The 9248-nt window shown below is 48.8% G+C and overlaps 1 pseudogene; it reads left to right on the top strand.

Moving 5' to 3' along the window:
• The first annotated feature begins 5493 nt into the window (after positions 1-5493).
• LOC102255261 lies at positions 5494-6855 on the top strand (annotated as a pseudogene).
• The last annotated feature ends 2393 nt before the right edge of the window (positions 6856-9248 follow it).

A 9248-nucleotide genomic window follows, 5' to 3' on the forward strand; every position in this document is an offset into this window, starting at 1 on the left:
GCTGGCGGGTGACTGAAGCTCCCAACTGCTCCTTTTTTTCTTTTTTCTTTTCTATTCTGGGCCAGCTTTAGCTCTGAGGCCTCGCTGCTGAAAGCAGGTTTCTGGCCTTTACCTTCTGTATTTGATACAATGTTGCGGTCCGGCTGGCTGAAGCCCGGCTGACTAAAGCTGGTTTCTGGGGTTTTGTTTAGCTTCTATATTTGCAACATAGTTGCTTAGAGTTTCAGCTGAGAGGCCGGCAAGTCAGGCGGGGAACGTTGGAGTTTGCCATCACTGGAGCAAGTAAGCCTCCCTGTTTGCTTCAGTGCATGGCTGCCAGCCGCCATCTTGGCTGACAGTTAATTTGCATAAGGATATGCTGATTAGCCAATGGGAAGGGTAGCGGTTGTACGCTAATTACCATGTTTCTCTTTTATTAGTATATATATCCAGAGACCCAGAAGGCAATAGGTAGGGAGTGCAGTGCAGCCACAGGGTCCCAAGGGAGAGTACCAGGGGCTGGCATTGGCTGATCCATGGTCATTCCGGCTACACTCCCACCAACGGGGCAAAAGGACTGCAGTCTGTTCGCTGGAGATTGCGCTTGCCAGAGGTGGGAAAGGCTCACATGCCACAGCTGCCCTCTCCAGCTGTGAGTCCAGCTTCTGGCTGAACGGTGCTCCCGCTGTGGGATCGCACTGACCACCAGGGGGCAGCTCCTGCATTGAGCATCTGCCCCCTGGTGGTCATTGCTCATCATAGCAACTGGCCATTCCACCTTAATGTTCACTCGGCTTTTTTTTTTAATCTTTATTGTTGAAAATATTACATGTCTCCTTCTTTTCCCCATTGACCTCCTCCAGCCCCAAGTGGGCTTTTATATACTGGCATATACTAGAGGCCTGGTGCATGAAATTCATGCACTCCGGGGGGCCCTCAGACCAGCCTGCACCCTCTTGAAGTCCAGGACCCTTCAGGGGATGTCCCTTTGGGGAGCGGGCCTCAGCCAGCAGTCGGACAACCTTAGCCCTGGTGCAGAGGTGGGAGAGGCTCACCCCAATTGGGGCCCATTGGGTGGGGCTGGCCATGGGATCTAATGCTGGAAGCTATAGCTTTCCCCCAGCTGGATCTAATTATACTTTAAGGATGGCCAAAAGAATACCCACAACAGAACTGTTTTGCATTTCACGTGCCATGAGATGAAGTTGTTTATGTGTTGTTTGCAAAAATATGTCAAGGTGGATGATGGCCCTTTAATGATTTTTGCGTTCTTCCCGGGGCTCTACCCTCATTTTCCCAATATGATCTTCATGTCTGTTTGTTTAAAAGTTTTTCTGTTTTTGAATGTGCCTACCCTTTGTTGTTGCTCCTGGCAGCCTGTGGGTCCTCTTCGCCACCCCTTTTAAAGAGAGATTGAAAGCTCACCTAATCTGCATGGCACCGCAATTTCACAAAATCCCCACCCAGCCTCTCAGCAAAGGGCCGCCATCCTGTTAATGCTTGGGTCAGCTTTTTAGTTAACTTGGAAGGTCTCCTGGGGCTGCGGGCTGTGGAGGGAGAATTCCATACCTTGGCTGCAGTATTAGCAGAGCCTTCCAGAGACTCTGGTTGAGGACAGAAGAGACTGATAATTATTTTCTTGTGCTTTCACTAAATGTATATGTACCAGGCAGTGATTTAGGGGTGTTGGAGGTCAATTGAGACTGGGCAGGCCAGGAGGGGAGAGGGGGCCTGATCAGGGCCCAGATCAGGCTAGTTGGCTGCCACAGTGTGCATCATAGCCACCAGTCATTCTGGTTGTTCTGGTCGTTTCACCGTAATGGTTGCTGGGCTTTTATAGATATAGATTAGCCATATAAATTAATCACAGAGATTAAGATTAACCACCAATTGAATAATACAGAACTCTGAATAATACAATTTAAATTGTTCTACAAATTTAAATTGTAATCACTGGTCAGCTGGTTAGGAAAAGAGACTGTTTCTAACCTGGATATAGAAGAATAGACAAGGTTAAAATAGACAAAGGGAAAAGAGGGAATCAACTGGCATTTCAAACTATATTCTGGACTATATATATATATATACCCCTGTTAAGGAAAATTTTTTGTTATCCTTTACTCTCACTCTGAATACTACTGACATCAGATGTTTGGGTTTTTCTCATACCAACTAATTCTCCAACTCCAGCTGGGTGTCCTACAATTGAATTCAGTTCTGGCCTTATCTACCTGGAGTTAAATTCAGATCCCACAGATTAAGGGATTATCCTATGAGTCTTCCCTGACTCAGGTGCAGTCTCAAATCCCAGGATGTCACCTGTACTTCTGATTGACTGGCTATGAATTGGGGTCTCCACCATGCCCTCCTTGGGTTCAATAATTTGCTTATATGGCTCACAATACCCAGGGAAACACATTTAGAAGTTCATTATAAAGGATATAATCTATCTATATAAAACCAAAATATGCAAATCGACCAAACAGCCTAATGACCAGCGGAACAACCGGTTTCTATGATGCACACTGACCACCAGGGGGCAGACACTCAATGCAGGAGCTGCCCCCAGCCCGCAGGCCCCAACCGGTGGGGGGGGGTGCAGGGCTGGCAAGAGGGTGCTAAGAAATGACACCTCTCGCCCTAACCAATTTGGCTCAGTGGTTAGAGCATCACCCTGCCGACTCAGGGGTCTCAGGTTTGATTCCGGTCAAGGGCATGTACCTTGGTTGCAGGCACATCCCTAGTGGGGAGTGTGCAGGAGGCAGCTGATCGATGTTTCTCTCTCATCGATGTTTATGGCTCTCTATCCCTCTCCCTTCTTCTCTGTGAGAAATCAATAAAATATATTTAAAAAAAGAACTTGGATGGATATATACATAACCCATGGACACAGACACTAGGGTGGTGAGGGTCTGGGGTGGGGGCAGGGCAGGCTAGGGGAGATCAATGGGGGAAAAAAGGAGACATATGTAATACTTTCAACAATAAAGATTTTTTAAAAAGGAAAGAAAAGTCAAAGAACTATAGTCTAGAAGAAACACATTTAAGATTTAGTCATGCTGAGAGGAACATTGAGGTCATTTTACTCACCTACCATTGCTAATACTATCACACTACAGGCCCATTGCACAGATTCGTGCACTGGTGGGGTCCCTCGGCCTGGCCTGTGGGAATTGGGCCGAAACTGGCTCTCCGACACCCCCTGAGGGGTCCTGGATTGTGAGAGGGCGGTTCTCAGGTAATGCACCCTGGAATTGGGCTCCCTTCTCTCTGGTTCCAAGTGTGTCACCCAAGAACCACAGCTGCCAAATCACTGCAGCTCAGCAACTCCTGTGTTGAGCGTCTGCCCCCTGGTGGTCAGTGTGCGTCATAGCTACTGGTCAGACCGTCTGCCCCCTGGTGATCATTGTGCATCATAGCTATTGGCTGGAATGTCGAATGGTCGGCTGGTCACTTAGGATTTTATATATATAGACTAGAGGCCCGGTGCACGAAATTCATGCAAGAGTAGGCCTTTGAGGACACTGCGGTTGCCTCGATCCCTCCCTTGCAGCCATAGCGGCTGCCTCGATCCTGTGGCTGCAGCCCCAGCTTTTTCCAGAAGGTCATCCGGAAGGTTGTATGGATGGCTATTCGATCGATTTGCATATTACGCTTTTATTATTATAGATTAGCTGATTCATTTCCATTCTCAAGATGGACAAATTTAGGGGATAGTTTTGCTCAATGCCAGGAAGAAGACACTACATTATTAATTGTACATTAAAAATGTAGTCACTCTATTTCTTTAGAGGGCTGGAATCTAGACTGCAGTAATATAGTTGGTAGGGAATTTGTAGGGCATGGTCTTTGGAGTGAGGTTAAAGGAACATTATTTGCCCAATTCTATTTAGAGCATAGACTGAACAAATGTTCATAATAGAGCTTAGATACTTGGGAGGTAATACACCCACCAGAAAAATGAATTCTTTAAAGTGGTTAAGGGTGGAATAACAAGGTGCAACCACCTGAAACTGGACATTAGGTTAGACATTAGGAAAGTATTTCTAAATGTAGGGTTGATTAGATTTTGGAATAATTTTCTGGGAAATGTCACTAAGGTCCCATCACTAGGAATACTCAAGAGTAGATTAGATGAATATAGATTGTTATTTATGGCCACAGAGATGAGGTCAAGCCCACAGTAATATAGAGGAGCAAACTCTGTGCCCCTGAAGATGTTTCCCCCTTTATAATAACATCCACTTGATTTTACAAAGCAACAAAAACAAAAGCATCATTATATGTGATATTAACTTACAATAAAGGGTTCCCACAACAACAGGAATGCCTCTTAGCCCTGTTTTCTCTAAGCTAGCTTTTAATTTAGAAGATAGATATTTGATTCAGTGAAATAAGTGAAAATGGTACTCACTTTACATTATAATGGAATTATTTTGCAGCCAATGTGCTTATATTACCAAATTTTTATTTTGTTCAAAATCAGTCTAAGCAATACTTTGTCTCCTTAATGGTCCTAGTTGCCAACTCAGGTTAGCTGTTTTTGCTTAATTTTTATGGCAATTTTCAGCCATTTCCATTCTTTTAAGTATTAACAGTATTTTAAATTTAACAGTGTATTGATGTCTGCATTTTATTTTTATTTTATTTGATTTATGTTATTCAAAATGGTTTGAGTGGCCATTGATTGTTTTGTGAATAATGCAAAGATATTGGATACAATTACTGTGGATGGGGTTGATTTCCTATTTAAAATGAATGTGAGGGCAGGCACTCTTTACTGGGATATAAATTCTGTAGAGTAAATGTGAGAGCACTCCTGTGTGCCAGGAACTGTTCTCAATGTCCAACCATATAACCATAAATTGGAACAACAATGTCTGTGCCTTTGTGGAACCTAATCTCAGCGAGAGCCATGAACAATCCTAATATATAAAAACCCAGGGTCCGTAACAACCGAACGGATGACTGGTCCATCCCCTGGCCCTCAGGCTTCATTGATCAGGGGATGGTTAATGTGGGAACTGAGGTCCCTCAGGCCCAATGAATCCGTGGCAGCAGCAACTGGTGAGCGGGCAGAAGGCAGACCACTTGGTCCCTCCCCAGCCCGCAGTCTCCCATTGATCAGGGGATGGTTAACAGGAAACAAGAATGAGTGGTGAGCAGCTGAGCTGGAAGGCAGGCCTCTTGGTCCCTCCTCCTGGCCCTCAGACTCCAATCAATTGATGGCGGAGGTGGGGCAGAACTGGGAACTGGCTTCCTTAGTAGTCCTGTAGGTTCAGTCTCCAGAGGACAGGCCAGGCACCAACGGACCAGTGCCTCCGGCACAATCCTGACAGCGCTGCCAGCCTCCTGGAACTTGGCCTCGGGCACTGAGGCCGCTTCCCCTCCCCAGACACTCCATAAGGAAGAAAGGATACTGCCAGCAGTACCAGGGGCAACCAGCGGTGACTGACTGCTCTCCCTGTGCTTCCTCCAGGTCACTCGAGCCGGCCCCCACCTGCCCTGCTCCAGATGAAGTGTGATCACTGCACATGGAAGGAATGTAGTAAAAAAACAAAAACTGATGACAGAGAATGCCGCAGTCAACGTCCGGAGTCCGGCTCAGGAGAACGGAGAGAAGGGAGAATTCCATAAGTTGGCCGATGTCAAGATATTTCTGAGTGACTGCCTGGTGTGTGACAGTTGTGTGACCGCAGAGGAAGGAGTCTAAGTTTCTCAGCAGAACACCAAGGACTTCTTCTGTGTTCTGAACCTTAATAAGAAATGTGATACCTCACAGCACAAAGTGCTGGCAGTGTCCATGTGTCCTTAGTCTCTGCCTTATTTTGCTGCTAAATTCAGCCTCAGTGTCACTGATGCATCCAGAAGGCTCTGCAGCTTCCTCAAAAGCCTTGGGGGTCACTGTCTTTGACATGAAGATAGCTTCGGGCTTCAGCATCCTGGAGAGTCAGAAGGTAATTGTGTGTTATTACTGCCAGCACTGTGAGGAAAAGCCCTGGCTACCCATGCTGACCTCCGCCTGCCCAAGCTGGGACCGATATCCAGAGCATGTGCTGGGTCACCCCATCACCCCACCTCTGCATGGCCAAGTCTCCCCAGCAGATCATTGGCTCTCTTCACCAGACCATAGAACCTGTCCCCAGACAAGATTTTCCACATCATTGTGGTCCTGTGTTATGACAAGAAACTGGAGGCCCTTTTTAGGAGATTTTCCCACAGCTTTACATAGTTCCCAGGGTGCTGACTGCATGTTAACCTCAGGTGAAATTGTCCAGATAATGGAGCAAGGTGACCTCTCCTTGAGTGACGCTGCCGTGGACACTCTGTTTGAAGACATGAAGGAAGAGGTGAGGCTCCACAAGGGTGCCAGCTCCAACAGGTACCCGGCACACATCTTTAGGCACATGGCCAAGGAGATATTCAATGGGGATGTGGGAGTGCTCACCTACTGCCCCCTGAGGAACAAAGACTTCCAGGAGGTCACCCTTGAAAGGGACAGAGAGGTTCTGCTATGCTTTGAGGCTGCTTACGGCTTTTGGAACATCCAGAAGTGTTCCTGAAGCTGTAGAGGGGCAAGTCCCCCTGCCACTTCGTGGAGGTCCTGGCCTGCGCTAGGCATGCCTAAGTGACAGAGGCCAGGCCCAGGCAGAAGACAGGTATGCAGACAGGGCACTGCTGCAGCAGATGGAAGGCATCTATGCTGCCATCCTGGTGTGGCCCCAGGAAACCAGTCCCCATGTGCAGGAGCTGTACCAGGAGTGGCTGGGGTGGGGCAGCGACTCCCGCCAGGCCCAGATGGCCCTGCACACTGCCTAGCAGGGCCCAGGGCAGCCTGCCAGGACATCAAGTGGTAAAGGTCCAGCAGACGCCCAGCCTGCAGGCCGCCTGAAGAGGGGTGTCAGACACATGTAGGAAAGGCTTAACATCTCTCTCATTGCTTTGGTTTTCAGAATTCCCTGCTCCCCATCTCTCTCATTGCTTTGGTTTTCAGAATTCCCGGCTCCCTCCCTCTGAGGGGTGCTGTCGTCGTCACATGGGTGGAACTGGAATATTGTATCTCAAGAGGATTGCCCCAGTGTACGTATTCTTTTATCCGATGATGAAAAAATTCCAAAGAACAGGAATGGAGACAGACTACTGTCCTTTAGGCTTAAAAAATCTCCTGAAGTGTCCTGCAAAGAGCTGAAACTTGGTTCTGTCCACGCGCCTCAGAAAGATTGGATGAGGAAACGGCCCAGTTTGGCCCTGACTTTACCCACTTATGTTACTCTTGAAGGTGTCTTTGCCACAATGTGAATAAACTGCGACCTTTTGGAATAGGGGCTCATACTAAAGTCTGCATTCCCAACTTTTCTTGAAACAAATCTATGTTCTGCAGTTGTGGCCACCATCCTGAGATTAGGTCCTGTCGACCAGGTTCTGTCGCTGGGAATCAGGGGTCACTGGACTGGAGGCCCCCCCATGCCCTTTTACATTCAGGGATTAAGCTGAACTCACTTTGGGGGAGGCCTGGCAAGAGTGACAGGAGTCACAGGTGGAAGGATGGAGAATGGAGGTGGACACCCTGCTCGGTCCCTCCCTGGGTGGGGTCAGGCAGATGAAGGCCAGCCAGCCTGTCCCACAATTGGGTGAGATAGCATCCTTTATGTCCACCTCTCACCCAGTGGGCCTGGCCACTCCCCTCAGCTCCGGGCAGCCCTCTGCGTTCCATGACAGTGCTCTCTGCCCTCACATGCTGCTCGCCCTAAGTGAGAAGGAAGAGAGCAGTTGGCCCACAGAGAACTACACAGAAAGATAGGGCTCACAGCTGGTGAGTGCAGTGGCAGTGGCGGGAGCCTCTCCTGCCTCATGGCAGCGCTAAGGAGCAGCGAGCTGAGTGGTAAGGAGCAATGGGCAGGAAGGTGGTAAGGAGCGAGGGGTCCCGGACTGCAAGAGGGATTTCCAACTGTCGGCTTAGGCCTGCACCCTCTCACAGTCCAGGACCCCTCAGGGGATGTCCGCCTGCTGGCTTAGGCCCATTCACCATTGATTGGTGTGGCTGACAAACTGGTTCCTTTCCACATCTGCAGTATCCAGCTGTACCTCCCCTTTACATTCCTCTCCCCTAGTCTCTTCCTTGACTGCCTAACTGCTTCTAACTCCTCATTCCCCTCTCTGATTAGGAGTCCCTAACTGCTGTTAGTGAAGAGGGATGACACCCACTGTACCTACTTTCAGCTGATAAGGGGTATTGTTGATAGCAACAGTTGTTAGGGCTCCATTGGAGGTGGGTGATCTAAGGGGCCATGGAGGAAGGGAGGAGAGAGAAATAGAAACATCAATGATGAGAATCACTGATAGGCTGCCTCCTGCACGCCCCCTACTGGGGATCGTGCCTGCAACCCAGGTATGTGCCCTTGGCTGGAATCGAACCTGGGACCCTTCAGTCCGCAGGCTGAAGCTCTATCCACTGAGCCAAGCCGGCTAGGGCGATAGGGGCTGTCTTTAAGGATTCCATTCCCATGTCCATGTGCAGCTTGATGGATTCTAGGTGGGAGAGTATAAATTGAGTTAGACAATTGAGTATACAAGGGCCACACAATAATGTTAGGAACAGGCAGGCCAGTGGCCCCCAAACAGGTTAAAGCCATAAGGTTAATGAGGGAAACATATCATGGATTTGGCCCAAATTTCAGGAGATAGAGAGCAAGTTCCCTTAACCACACAGCCTGTTTAAGAATAGCCTGTGTTAGGGGGTGGGTCGGGGGGAAGATGGCAGCTGACAGAACAGCAGGGAGAGAGAGTGTGACAGACTAAAGAAGTGAGAGGAGCATGTGTGGACATGTGTGGTGTGTGTGTGGGTGAGTGAGGGACAGATAGATATCTCAGGAGTCCCAGGGACTGGCAGATCAGGCTCACCTAGACGGGGAGCCCTTGCTATCACCACACCAGCTCAGCTTTGGCACAGAAAGCACATCATCTTGTAGAGGGGAGCAAAGGAGGCCAGGAGTGCTGCCACACCAATATCCGGACTAACCTCAGGCAGCACCCCCAGACCTGGTCAGGGAGCCACTTGCCAGACATAACCTGCGTGAAACCACCACCGTGCCCTGGCAGTGAGCAACATGTTATCACAACGTGGGTCCCAGATGTCTTCAGTGAGAGTGCATCAGACAGACCTCTGGAGCTGAGCCTCTTAACTGGAGCCCAAATCCAGTGTCCCAGGATCCCATGCTTCAGGTCCTTGCATTGTTAGTACAAGCCACAGGTCCCCCACTCCCCACTCC

The sequence above is a fragment of the Myotis brandtii genome, unplaced genomic scaffold (assembly GCF_000412655.1).
Source record: "Myotis brandtii unplaced genomic scaffold, ASM41265v1 scaffold179, whole genome shotgun sequence".
Classification (NCBI taxonomy): domain Eukaryota; kingdom Metazoa; phylum Chordata; class Mammalia; order Chiroptera; family Vespertilionidae; genus Myotis; species Myotis brandtii.